We start from the raw sequence: 14,338 nt of genomic DNA, 5'->3' as shown, positions 1-14,338 counted from the left end.
GAATGCCATGTTTGGTTTGTCCCACCACCCACTTTCCTCATCCAGGAACTCCCCTTCTTCAGCAGGGGCTGCTGAGGCTGCCTACCCCTGAGGAAAAGTCGCCATCATCTTACTCAAGCAAACTTTTCCTTAGAGTCTATGGAGCTTACTGTCCAAACTTCAAGAGCTATACAGCAAGTTAGAGTGCTTGTAGCATAACTTTCAACTAAACTTCTAACTTCCTATTTTTCTCCCTAGCTTGCTCTAGTTTCTACTCATCTTCACTTTCTGCACAAAGGAGGGATTTCATAGCATTAGGTTGTCCAGAATTCATATAGATTCCTTAAACCAGTGAAAATCTGAATAATATCCACAAAGAGCAGCAAAATTCCTCAGCTGAAGCATTTCACCATGCAGTTCTGATGGTTGAGTCCACGCACAGTTGTCTATGTGCCATTTTCCCTGCCCCAAAAGAAGGCCCGAGTAATTTTTCCTTTTTAAGCAGTGGTTAAATTTTTAATCTGTTTTGCAAGATGCATCTATTTTTGCACTTTCTCTAACCACATCAGTGCGTATGGAAGGTTTATTCTCATATCTAATGTGACATCTAAAAAAAGCTATTGCATAGAAACACACTAAAGCAGATTCTGCCTTTAAAGAAACATGCTTCAAGTAATGCAAGGTTAAATTCAAGCACCAGGTTGTAAGTAGATGCAAGGATAACAATCCTATTTGGAGGAACCAGGACAGAAATAGAGGTCTTAAGATAAAAAGGGGCTTGGAAAATAAGCATGCAGTGTAAAATTCTACAGAGGAAGCCAATTAAACAACTACTACTACTACTTCTATCAAAATGATACTACTTCTACTCTTCTATCAAAATGTGTGGGTCTAGCTTATGTCAATAGAAATGGGATTAAAAATTAAATACAGAATGGTCTAGACAGGCAAGAATGCCAAGTTGATTACAACAGGGACCGGAAATGAGAATCTTGTTCTAATCCTGACTCTGCTGCATTCACTGTGTGATTAACTACTCCAAATACCCACAGCTAAACCCCCTTGTTTTAAAACAAGGATAACAGTGACTTAATTAACAAATCCATGTAATTCTCCTGACAGTTAGTTGAGTACAGGGTGCAAAAAATGTAAAATACATTGTAAATTCTAAGTATTAACGTGATTACTTCACCAGATCAATGATCTGCCATAGCATGCTAGATCCTAGAACAGTTAAAATAGCTTCTGTTTCCCCCTACCCTCAGTTCCAGAATCATGTGTAACAGCTGACATTTAATACATGAAATACATGTTTTGGGTTTGCATAGCAAACTCCATAATATTTTTCTCAGCTTAGATACAAAGTAACCAATTCATTATTTAACAGATGCCATTATTTTCAGAACAGTTCTCTTTTCCTTTATGAGTTGGCACTAATTAGGATACCATTTTACAGATCACCTCTACTTCTTGTGAATAGAAAATACACACATCAGTTGCTAATATGTTATTTGTAATACACATTTATCAAGTGGAGTGGCCATTTTGTCAGAATGCTTCGAGATTATTCACTGGTGTTATAAAATATTTAATAGTTACCTAATACCACTATTTACAGTTTGGCTATATGCCAGATTCCTTGAGTTGTACTTAGCTTTGAAGCTAGATTTTTCTTTTAAGAGTTGTAGAAGAACATAGAATGACATTGTTTATAGTAAATTTAGCTATATGGAGACAAATACTTTTGTCCCATTTAGGTATGAGAAGCCTTTCACTTTTCATGTTTCTTTTCAGTTCAGGTTTAGTCCCTAGCTTGTCATTGTAACTATATATTTGCTCTTACAAACTTTTCTCCTGGTTATGACCTCGATTACAGCTATTTTCCTATAGAGATTGTACAAATCCAGTAGTTACTGAAGCATAAGTGTTTCCTAAGCATGTAGTTTGTGTACTTTTGTTTATTGACATTTCAGATCACTAAACTTTATCAAGTCTGTGCACTGCTGACCCTGTATAAAAACGTAAAAGCATGTTTTGTAAGGCTTACCTCTGCTAGCAGGCAAGCATTCCATGTAAGTAATGGAGTCATTACAGCAAATAGATGTGTTGGGGATCCCCCCCAAGAGAAAGCCTGTTGCTTTCCTCTACATAAAAACAAATGACATTAAAAGCTTTCTTAGTCTTTCCCTGCTAATTGCTTAGTGTAACATATGAGCTGACAAATGTTTTACTAACTGTGCTTAACATCCCAAATGCTATAAGAAGCAAGTGAGTAATAGCAGCCTGTTGAGAAGCAACTGATTACTAGCTACCTAAGTCATGTTGGCACAACAGATCCAGGGTTCATTATAATTAAAAGTTGTTGGAGCATTAAGTTATTTTTTTGTTTGCTGCGGGTTTTTTCCATGTTCTTGCTCTTTGTTATGTAAGAACACTTAATTTTGCACTATTTAAAGCCGTGTTACTTCATTTGCTAGTGCAACTTTATAAAAGCCCAAGTTTCATCCTTTCCACTTTTTTCAGTTGGTAAACATTAAACTGTTCTGCTTTTTTTTTTTTTTCCTTTGAGATAAGGCAGTTTCACCTTCAATTTAATAGAATTCACGAGTCTACATGTTTAAATTTGTTACTGTGAATTCCAAGAGCAGTAATACTAAGTTCTTTTGCAAGGAACTCAAGTAGCTCACTAATTACAGCAACAGATTGAGGGCCAGTAAAATACTGTTTCTAATCCTCTCTAAACTAGTGACTGACCTCATCCAAATCACTTCATCTTGCTATCTCAGTCACCTTAGCTAAACAAAGATGTGTTTTGCATTTTTATTTCCAGTCTAGCCTTAACTAGCCTTCTGTGGCTTCACACAATTACTTGGCAAATAAGTAGGTGTGAGAGCCTCTTCAGAATACAAACTTTCGGATGCTCCCTTATGAAAGCTTTCCGTTACTTTTATTTAGATTTGTTACTTTTTTACTACTTGCTTGAATGGGTCAGGAGCCTCACAATAAGTTTCCTTGTTATTATAAAAATATACATCCTTCTATATGTGAATTCAGAGCCAAGCTACAGCAGAAACTTACATTATGACTCAACAAGCATCTTGTAAACTATTCTTTCCTTTATCCTGATTCACGTGGTTTTTTTTAAACTATCAAATTGGATGTGCCTTTCAAGTTTTCCAAATATCAATAGTTAAAGTCACAATTAAAAGATTTTGCTAACAACAACAAGATAATGATACAAGTTTTATGATATTAGCTTCAAGAGTTTGATTTTTTTGTTTGTTTATACCTGGTAGCTCAAGAGTTGAGTCAATCTCATAAGAAGTTTACCAAATCAACATGTAATAGAACCTGGAGTGTACCATAACTCAAAGTAATTTTAAGTTTTCCTTCTTTAAACAGTACCTAGACAAGTCCCTTTAACTTCACATCCAGTATGAATTCAGATATCCATTGTTATCAATCTGTAATTTAATGGTGGTTCTAGAACCCCCTCTACTTTTTTCCATATATTATGAATTTAATTAGTTGATACCAGTTCTTATTCAATGTATTGAACTAACATAGTTAATTTACTATTAAAATACTACTCTCCTCTTCAATAGGAAAACATTTTAGTAACAGCATGAAATGAGTATTTAAAAGCCACATTTTGCAATGTAAAAATATATATAGACATTATCATTAACACCACTAAGTATATAACCACTAACCCAAACATTTTACTATTTTCTGAAACAACATATAAATTTTTATAATTCATGATTTTTTTCAGATATACTTACTAACAGTAGAACTTCCCTAATACAGTAATCTCCTTTCTAATATCCCTACTGCTATGGTAGTTAATATACCTGGTGTTCTCGTAGCTTTTGCAAACCAGTTTCTCATTCCGTTAAAATTCATGAGAAACAGTGTGGGGAGATGTATACCTTCCTGGCTTGCTACCCAGCTGTCGTCAATCACCAGCACCACCTTGCGGGTATCTCCCTTAATTACTGCTTCCTTCTACAGCTTGCAGTCTCTGTGCAAGTGGGACAGTGTTCCTTTACTGCCATTGCACAAGTTTTCTTTGTGATAATCAAAGACAAGTATTATGAAAAACAGGTAACAGCTATTAAATATAAATGAGAAAACGTTACCTAATGAAGTAATCTAGCCTTATTTTGATAAAAGGTATGTTTCAAATTCATTTGCATGACCGCATTTTTTTCAATAAAGAGTTGGGCAGGGTAATTATCTTGAATTTTGATAGATTTTCTTTTTATACAGATAATCAGCTACATTCTGGACAATAATTTTAGCACTGTTTCTGTGTATTTCTAATCAAATGGAGTAAAAAGTTTAATCAGCTTTGCAAGCTGGAGGTCATTAGCTGTTTTGCTATCAAAACCAATTTAGCTTTCACCTGGACCTCATGTCAGGCCTACTATAAAACATCTCCATTTTAGAAGAAAAAAAAAAAAAAAACCCAAAACCAAACCCCTAAGCTGTGGCAGTTTAGATGTTCTGTGTAAGTAACTAGGAAAGCTAAAAGTTTGGGGTTTTTTTTTTTAACCTTTACTGTTAACAATTTGTAGTGTTTATTTATATGGAATATGTTAAGTTATAGCCTCTTTCCTGTTTATTATTATATAATGTTTCAAAATATTAGATGGTATCATCATCATCTTGGATTTCTTGTTGATTTCTATTTCATCAATTTATCATCTACCAAATAGTTTTGAAAGTACTAATTAGTGATTGTCCAGTTAGTACAACAGTAAAGAAGAACATGAAACAAAGGAAAACAAAGTGTGATAAGTCGTAAGAGTTATAGTTCAGTATAGAAACTTTTAAGGGCTCAAGGAGTGTATTTTACTTTTAAGGTTTGCTATTGTTTAAAAATAATACCATGAAATGTTCAAGCTGAGATTGTCCCTAAAGAGTCTAGATTAAGCTATAAATGTGATCCCATGTTACGTATAAAACTAGTATTATAAGCTATATAAGACAAATAATTTGTAGCAAACTTATATGGGAATGCATGGGACATACTTAGTCATATTTTTATTGAATGAAGTTTATTGCTCTACAACAAACTAAAAGTTTAAACTGTAGATTATTCAGTTAGGATCAGGACTGTGAAGCACTATATTTTTAAGCTTAGTGTGGTATATTTATTACTGGTTTTAGAAGGAAAGAATAGTGATTTGACCTATACTTGTTTGTGTCTTTTCTCAGTTTTAGCTTTTTTATTTTAAGACTGCTTTTAACTAGTTTTTTACTTTGTCAGAGTAAATACTTCTGAAATTGCTTTTAATGCTAGTCCCTGTCCCTTTTCATCCCCTTTAAAAGGTAAACTCCAATACTTGATTAGGTAAAACTAATAAGTGTTTTCTTATTCTAAGAACACTTACATGATACTGTTTGGGATTAAGTCATCCTGTTCTGACTGTAGAGACGTATAATGTAATGTGAGACCGCATAAATCAGATAGAAATTGATGTTTTAAAAGTTAACCCAGTTAACAGTATTTGATATCTGCCTGCTCATATGGAGAATTAGGAAACTAAAAGTTTGTTGGTTTTGAGGACTTTTTGGGTACTTTATGCACCAACTAATTTTATTTTCAGCTGCCTGCTTGCCTAACAGTTCACAAGTGTGAACTGCACAGCAACTGAATAGCTTCATTCTGGGACTGGCAGACTGAAAATGACTTGACCTGTTGAAGTCTTGCCAGAAAGCAGATATAAGCTTTACTAGCAGACCAACAGCTTAGAATCTAGTTCTAATTTTAAAATTCGAAACACAATTGACTTTTATTTCATTGTTAAATATTGATGCTGTATCTCAAAAATAGAACCGTTTAATCTTGAGTGTAAGATCTCACAAAATACCTCAGTAAAGGTGGCCTTTAACTATATTTGCTGCTTTGTGTTTATGATTATAGTGGATTTAATAATAAAATTAATTTTTTTTCTACAGATAAGTTACATAATGGCCTGAAATATGTGGTGCACAAAGCTTTCTATGTTGCTTAGTGTGAAGCAGTGTACCAGTCTTTACAAAGTCTTCCTTCAGCCAAACTTAGCCTAGATCATCTACTCAGACTTAGGTGGCTATGTCTTAATTTTTTAGGTTCTAATGTACCTCTTTAGAAAACCAATATCATTTTATACCAATTGTGATGTCATGGTACAATATCCAGTTGCATATATTTTCTTGCCTAAGTCTTAACATGGGCAACATTTACTAGAAAATATCAGTGTGAATTTGCCCGAATTGGCATAGGATATCTCAGCAGCAATGACGCTTCAGTTAGTGATCAGGACGGCTTGCATTTCTACTTTAAGACTTTCTTTTCATAAAATATATAGGCTTTCTTCTAGGGATTAACTCAGAATTAGGAAAGCAACAAAATGGTTATATTATTCAGCACTCAGGAGAAATTTTTGGTGGACTGAGTCTGCCCCATTACAGAATGTCTTAAGACAAACTACTGGAGTGCTATTTTCTGCTCTTTAGTTCAGTGTGAAGGGAAGTAGCAGTTCTACTTGAAAGATTCTCACTAATGAAGAGTAAGAAAGATAAGTTAAAACATAAATGAATGCAATAGGAAAAAAAAGTGATTGAAGCTAAAATTTAGTGGTTTACCTGGGCTGTCCTCTAATGATTATCATGATAGTGTACTTTGTGTGGCTGAGAAATAGTACTATCAAAAGGTTGATTCAACACTGTTTCCTTGAGTTTTTATTATTTTTTGCAATAGTTGTTTATTGCTTTTCTTGTTTTTTCATCTTGGGTAGTACCAGATCCATAAAAACCATATTTGTATATTTTGAAGCTACTGGTTAAACTTGATGATCTCAGTAAACCTTACAAACATGGTAACAGTCCTGTGACAGAGGTATTGCACTCTTTCTCACATGGTCAAAATAAAGCACTGAAGCTGCCTTTTCGAGTATAATTAAGCAGCACAGTGAAAAGCTTTTGGTGTTTTGGTCTTTTCCTTTAGCAACAATTAATATATTCAACTATTATTCCTATAATATAAATACCCATATAAAACTTGACCTACAAATTAGCAGAAACTTTTATGCATGTGTTCATTAAATAACTATTCTTGATCATAGCAATGAGAACATAGCTAGCTTCTGTTAGGCATTTGAGGTCAAATACTCTTATTTTAAGTGTTAACAGATTTTTTTCACAGTGATCATATCAAAGAATAGCAATATAAGATTGCAATAAGCCTGCTGGTTTTTTCCCCCCTGTGTATGCAGAGTGTCTTTATAATGTCTCAGGGTCTGTTTTAAATTGTGTGCTGATTTGAGCAGCTGGGATCTGGCTTTGGTTTAAATGATCATGTTTAGATGAGTAATAGGACTTAGGAAATATTTCTGAAAATAGCTATTTTAAAACATGTCACTGACTAAGTAATGAACCACTGGATGTCACTGTCTTTCTCCAAGTGCATAGCTCAATGGTTTTGATACTATGATGAAGTGTTAAGGTAGGCAGTTACTGGTTTTGACTTTTCTGATAGGCATGGCTTTACGTAGAAAGGGATTATGAAAAGAGATAATGTGGTCAGCAGTGGTTACAGACAAGATATTTCAACTGGTAAAATAGTGAACAACCATTCATATTGTGTGACCTGACATGCACAGTATAGGAAACTTGAGTCTGTATAGGAAATAGTGAGACAGATTGCTACAGAAAGGCTGACTCCTGAACTGGACCTTACCTTTCTCCACTTCCTATATGAGTAATCTAAAACTAGAATACAAGTACCACTCTATTTCAATATCTCCTGAAAACTTATTTGTATTTTATCATTAACATATTTTTGCATATCTTCTGTTCATTATGTTTGCATTCATACTGTTTAGTTTCAATTGTAGTACCTTTTAATATTTTTGTGTTTATTGTATATTGGGTACTATTTAAATGAACTGTTTTTATGACAGGTTTGTGCCTGGCCTTTAGAATTTATTTCATTCAATTTTATTATTCAAGGTTGAACAGGGGAAAGACTGTGTTCTGCCTGTGTAGTCCTGTGCTACTCAGTTTTCAATAATTTCAGAGGGAAGTTTTGTTTAATAAAATTCTGCATAGACAGCCCATTGATGCCCATGAAGTTAAAACTTTCTGTGTTGATTTAAAAAATGTAGCCTGTTAGGTGGTACAAAAGAATTCCACCTGAAGTCTTACTACAGTTAAAATGCTGTGGAAACAGATGTAATAATGGAGAAAGCATTGAATATGCCATTATTTTGCTGCAGAGTGTATTATCTATGCTAGATGCTGGAGCAGATGTATTTTGCTCAAATTACAATGAAGTTCAGCATGCTTTGGACCTTAGGTTGAAGACAGTGTTTTTTCTCCCTTGTGCCTCTGCTATGACAATATGGCAAGATGGATTAGTAGAACTGGTACCATTTCTTGTTGATGGATTAGTAGAACTGGTACCATTTCTAGTTGAGGCCCCCTTAACATTTTAGTTGAGGGTCCCCCTTCTGTGTAGATCCTTGATTTTTGAAGGTGCTCTTGAAACACACCTTAGCTTCAGCAGCCTAACCATCTTTTAACCTGCTTTTTAAAATTCATATAAGTACATATATTAAAAAGACGTGTTTGATAAAGGCAATCCAAAGATTGTATTTGTATTATCTGGCCTGCAGCCCAGATGCTTCATCTGTCCACAGGGTTGTTTTTCTCTTTTGGTTTTTTTGGATGCTTTTAAATGTTGACAGCTACAAATAGAAAGCAGTGTTGTTTGCATGAGTAACAAAATTAATGAACCTAGGTTTCCTGTATATTTATTTTATGATGGCTTGTAAGCTTTCTCTTAAATGTTTGGATTAAACTCTTGTATAGCTCTAGAGATAGTTTTCTGCAGCAATGGTAATGCTTTCTCTTCCAACTTGTGGCTTATTTTCACGGAACTTGCAGACTTGGTTTTCTTACTGGTTTGCCAGATGAGGTTATAGTCAGTAGCCGAGGTGATGGGAGTAAAGATGCTAGTGCTGTGGTTCTGTGAACAACTTAAGCCAGCATAAACCTGTGCTGCAGCTGAAGGACTTGGTCACTTCTCTTTCCTGTTCCTACCTGCTTGCTTCTTCAACAATATTAGTAAAAGATTTCTGTAGCTCCTCAGTGAAATGACTTACATTACCACTTCAGGCTGCATTAGTTTTAATGATAATACAGTGTCAGGTTCTGTGTAACTATAACAACTGTTCTTTGAATGACTGATTACAAAGATAATGCTTTTTCTGGATCATGCCTTTTTTAAGCTATACCTTCACTGCTATATCATTTAGACTTAAATGACTTGTGGAAAATCAGAATACAGTGCAGGTGGTGGTTTTTTTGCATTAAATTATTATATACCATATAGAGTTATTAGAAATTTTTCCTTTTATTTGTGTATCCTAATGATGTTTTAACTTAATTCAGGCTTTAACAATGGAAGGTCAAAGCTCTTCCATACAGGATCTTTGTTCTCTGTAAATCCAAGATGTGTAGAATAGTAACTTCCCTGAGCAGTATGTTGTGACTTTATTTAGCTTACACAAAATACTTGTAAATCACAACTCTCAAAAAATGTTTTATTCAGTGTGGTGTAGCAGAAAATAACTACATGCTGTGAAGTTCAAGCTTTTATATGAAATCAAACTCTGTCTTATCTGTTGAAGAGATTTGTTCACAGTTAAGTTTTTGACATGCTAATGTACTTGCTCACTCCTTTGAAGAGCAAACAGAAGTGGAAGAGTTTTACTAAACCAAAGCTGAACCAGATTTTTGTATGAGTAAATATCTCCATAGATCAGAGCCTCTGAGTTAGATTTATCAAGCTGTATAGAATTGCAGGTTGTCTAGAGTTCTGGAAAGAACTTCTTTCACTGTTTCCCATTAAGGTAGGAACCTGCAGAGCAAAAAAAAATAGGACTTAGTCATGTTTTTACTGAATATTTTGAAAAGTGCTTATTCATTAGCAGATACTTCTCTAGGTAAGTTACTTGGATTACAACTAAGTTCAATTTCTGATTTCATGGGCTCAGACAATCAAATAGGGTATACTTCTATTGTAATGTAGACTGGCACCACTGATCTAGCTTGCCTGTTTGTCTCAGCTGATCAGTATAACACACTATCCAGTGAGGTTTTTTCCTTCTGGAAGTAGAAGAGTATTAGACATCCAGTAAGGGGTGCTTATCTGTGCCAAACCCATTGGAACCAGGCTGATTTAAAATACTGGTTTTGTTCCATCCAGCAGTTTATTACAGTAGAGATGGATTCTGCAGAGGTGGAAGTGATGGCTACAAAGAACACTACATTAGTTGTCTTCTGACATCTAGGATGGCAGGCTCTGCAGTCTTCTCCTTTAAAGCATAGTATTATATTGTCTTGGGGCATTTACCTCATCTCATGGAAGGTGTTTTGCTTTAAATTTTCATGCAAGTATGATTAACCTTAGAGTGAGTATTGAAGTATTTGACAGTTTACTTGCTGTAAATGTACCTCTAATTATTATTTTCACTAAATTATTCATACTTGCAGCATACAATGAGGCTTGCTGCACCTTTCACCTTGCTGAGTGCAGCTCCCTTCGAGGTGTCAAATTTTGATCACACTGGAGTGAAATTGAACAGCTGCTTCTTGGAGCTGTTAAAGCAAGTTCAGAGGAGGCCACAAAGCTGATCACAGGGCTGGAGCACCTCTCCTATGCAGACAGGCTGAGAGAGCTGGGGTTGTTCAGCTTGGAGAAGAGAATGCTCTGGGGAGACCTTACAGCAGCCTTCCAGTACCTAAAGGGGCCTACAAGAAAGCTGGAGAGGGACTATTTATCAGGGATTGTAGTGACAGGACAAGGGGTAATGGCTTTAAACTAAAAGAGGAGAGATTTAGGTTAGATATTAGGAAGAAATTCTTCCTGGTGAGGCACTGGAACAAGTTGCCCAGAGAAGCTGTGGTTGCCCCGTCCCTGGAAGTGTTCCAGGCCAGCTTGGATGGGGCTTTGGGCAACGTGGTCTAGTGGAGGGTGCCGTGTTGTTCCCCCCCCCCCCCCCCCCCCCCCCCCCCCCCCGCCCCATGGCAGGGGTGTGATGGAACTAGATGATCTTTGAGGTTCCTTCCAACCCAAACCATTCTATGATTCTGTGATTATTTAGGACTTGGATAAGAAGCAAAATTGCATTGCTAAGCTAACACTTGCATGTTATAAAGTATTGTAATGTTAGTTGTTCCTATATACCCAGGATAGTAATTCTTGCAAGAGCAATCAATAATGGATTAACTGGGATGGTTTACCCAAATCTTAATTTTATAAAAGCTTCTTCCCAAAGGTTTCCATAAAGCCTTTTGAATAAAGGCTCTTTTGGATATTACCAGTTGAAATAATATTTCTAATCTCTTAATTTTCTGTAGTTACCTTCAGCATTCTATCAGCCTCTTCACTCTCAACAAAATCTACATTCCAATCAGTAACTGGTCATTTTTTAAAAAAATCTTTATCTACTTTCTTAGTTAAGAATTCTGCTAAGTCTTTGCACATAATCAATACTTGACCCTTGCTTATTCTCTTGTCTAGAGATCTCTTGATTCTCTAAATTATGTGTTGACACAGAAGATTCCTATAACCTTAAATCTAGTAGAAACCTGTTATTCAGCCATAAAGCATTACATATATACACACACACACCCCCCCCACGCAAATACTGTTCACGGTTTAGGTGGCTAATCAGACAATAATTTATCTGCCACTGACTTGTTCCAAAACATGATCTTCAGTCTCATGTGGTCTTTCTGATCTGTCTTTGGCATTGCAAGAGTGTATGAAAAGAGGAGGAAAAAAGTACATCTTGCATAAACTAAACAATTATTACTTTTTTGTCATCTTATAAATAGTATTGCATAGCAAAACTCACTTCCAAGGGAAGTAAGGCACTTAGGTTGCCTTGAGGTCTGTTCAGTTGCATAATGAATTAAAAGGCAAGGTTATCAAAATCAAAGATGTAAAGCTTTAATGTTTACAGACCTCAAGCTGGGTCTTTAGTATCAACTCTTGTGAACTTAAGCTCTAACAAGTTTTTTAGCAGTTTGCTCAATTGTGAAATACTGTTCTCTGAAGCCAGATAGCCTTGTGTCCAAAGTTATACTGAAACTGTTTTTAATCTAGGATCTGCAGTAGGACTGTTCCCAAAAGCTACTATTATGCAAAAAGTAGTGGTTACTTCTAAATGATCTCATGATTTTATTGGTATATAAGTGTGCTTCCAAAAAAGTGCATTTAGAAAAGACATATTTGCAACAGGCCTGTACAATGAGCTACTAGATTTTTGTTCAGCTGGCAAGAGCTTTTGCCAACAGCTCTTAAGGGGTTAAGTCTTTGTTGCCTCTTTGGGTTTCAATGGTATTGAATGCTATGCTGTGTACCAACTTTGAAAGCAAAAACTAATTAAAGTCAGATGTAAAAGCAGAATCATAATCAATTGCCAGGTTTAGATGAAGAGATGATTCATTTGGCTGCTTGTACTATCAGACCTGGAAGCTGCTCATTGAAAAGCTCCCATCACTTCTGGGGGCGGAGAGAGTGTGCAAGTTATGTAGTTAATTAGGGCAGACATCATTACCTAATACCTTCTGCTGCAGTTGTTTATTTTATACACTTAGCAGATTTTAACATAAGATTTTACCATAACTCTTACAGTTGACAACATTCATTTAAGCAATTCACTAGCAAGACAGTGTGACCTTTGTGTGTTGCAATCTGTTACCTAGTTATATGCTGTTCACTGTGGGTTTTTCTAGTTTTGACTACAAGATTTTTAAAACCTGTATTTGAGCATGCAAGGTTTCTTTAGAAACACTATGCATTTCATATATGAATCTCTGCTCTGGCTCTCTAATTCACTATTTGTACTCTATTGAGGCTCAGTGACTGTAAGAAATTTTAGGCCTGAAGAAAGACAGAGTTAAATTTCCTGATACTTTAACAGGAAAATTCAGTCCAGGGGTTTTATATATGACTTCAGTTACCTTTGCATTAGATCTTGAGCTACATCTCCCTGCTATTGTCTTACTTGTCATTAATTTTATTGCTCAGCTTGGTCTCTAGCCATAATTCTGGAAGATGGACAGCCTAATCTGATCTTTCAGATTTTAACTATATCATTATATATGATCCTAAAATGAAATTCTTGGCTCTCCTATGCTTTTTCTCAATTCAATGTACTCTTATGGTTCCAAGGTTTTCTAATGCTGTGGATTAGCTAGACAATTAATGAAAAGTATAATGACGCTTGAACTCAAATTCATAAATTTCTCAGCACAAAGTATGAAACTCTAATAAAAGAACAGCTATGAACATGATATTGTATATATGACATTACTGAAGTTTTTTTAGCTCAAGTTCAGTGTATTAGAAACCTTTTGAACTGTTAGAGTTTTGCGTAGACTTGGCTTGAATTCTGAAAGATTCACGCCTCTGGAAATACAGTGTATAGATTTAAGCAATTGCTTTCTTGACCATTGCTTTGTTTCCTGTAGTGAGGGAATAGGATGGGTCTATAGAACCAGCTACACTTGCACTGTAAAAATTTCACAAAATTGGTATCAGATATATTATTCCCACTTCTGTCCTGTTGTATTACACAAGTACAGAACACTACCAACTAGAATAACAACGTTAATTACCTAGATGTTGCGTATTACTTGGGTCCTACTTTAAATTTAACAGCTCCCCTGATCTTGGATCACTTACATAAGGTACTGTGGAAATTTTTACATTTTTTTTAATATCTAGCACAAACTGTTTTGGCAGTTGCTTCCCAGTTTGAGAATGCAAGCCCCAATTAAGGCTTTTCCTTAGGCAAACTTTAAATACAATGGGAGGAGTAGGAAGACTCATCCACTGAGTCAGTTGTTTACCATAGGTTTTATTTTATTTGAGAGCACTTGTGCTGACTCCTTATACACCTTTGTGATGATAGAGTTACTTTATTCCTACTTTTCCTTCAGGGGAATAGAATCAAATGTGCTTAATTTTTAGGCAGAGAACTGGCAAATGTTTATGTAATTAATAGTCCTTCCAACAGAATATGAATTGAAATGAATTGGAACACTTTGGGTTTAATCTCTTTGGCTGACATCTTCAAACAAGTGAAGTGTTTGAAATAGTTAGATGTTGAGCACCTGCCTCTCCTCAGGAGTCCTGAAGATCCGAGCCTTTAGTATAGTTGTTCAGATCCTGACATATCTTGGCAGCTAGACAACTTGTAGTTTTCTCATTTTTTTAATTTTTTTTTTAGCCTGTTATGTGGAACTAATCTGGAGCATAGAACTCACATTAGCTCTTAGAGCTGCCGCCTCC

The sequence above is a fragment of the Grus americana genome, chromosome 14 (assembly GCF_028858705.1).
Source record: "Grus americana isolate bGruAme1 chromosome 14, bGruAme1.mat, whole genome shotgun sequence".
Taxonomy (NCBI): Eukaryota; Metazoa; Chordata; class Aves; order Gruiformes; family Gruidae; genus Grus; species Grus americana.
The sequence above is the reverse complement of the archived record's forward strand: the minus strand, read 5'-3'. Positions refer to the sequence as shown.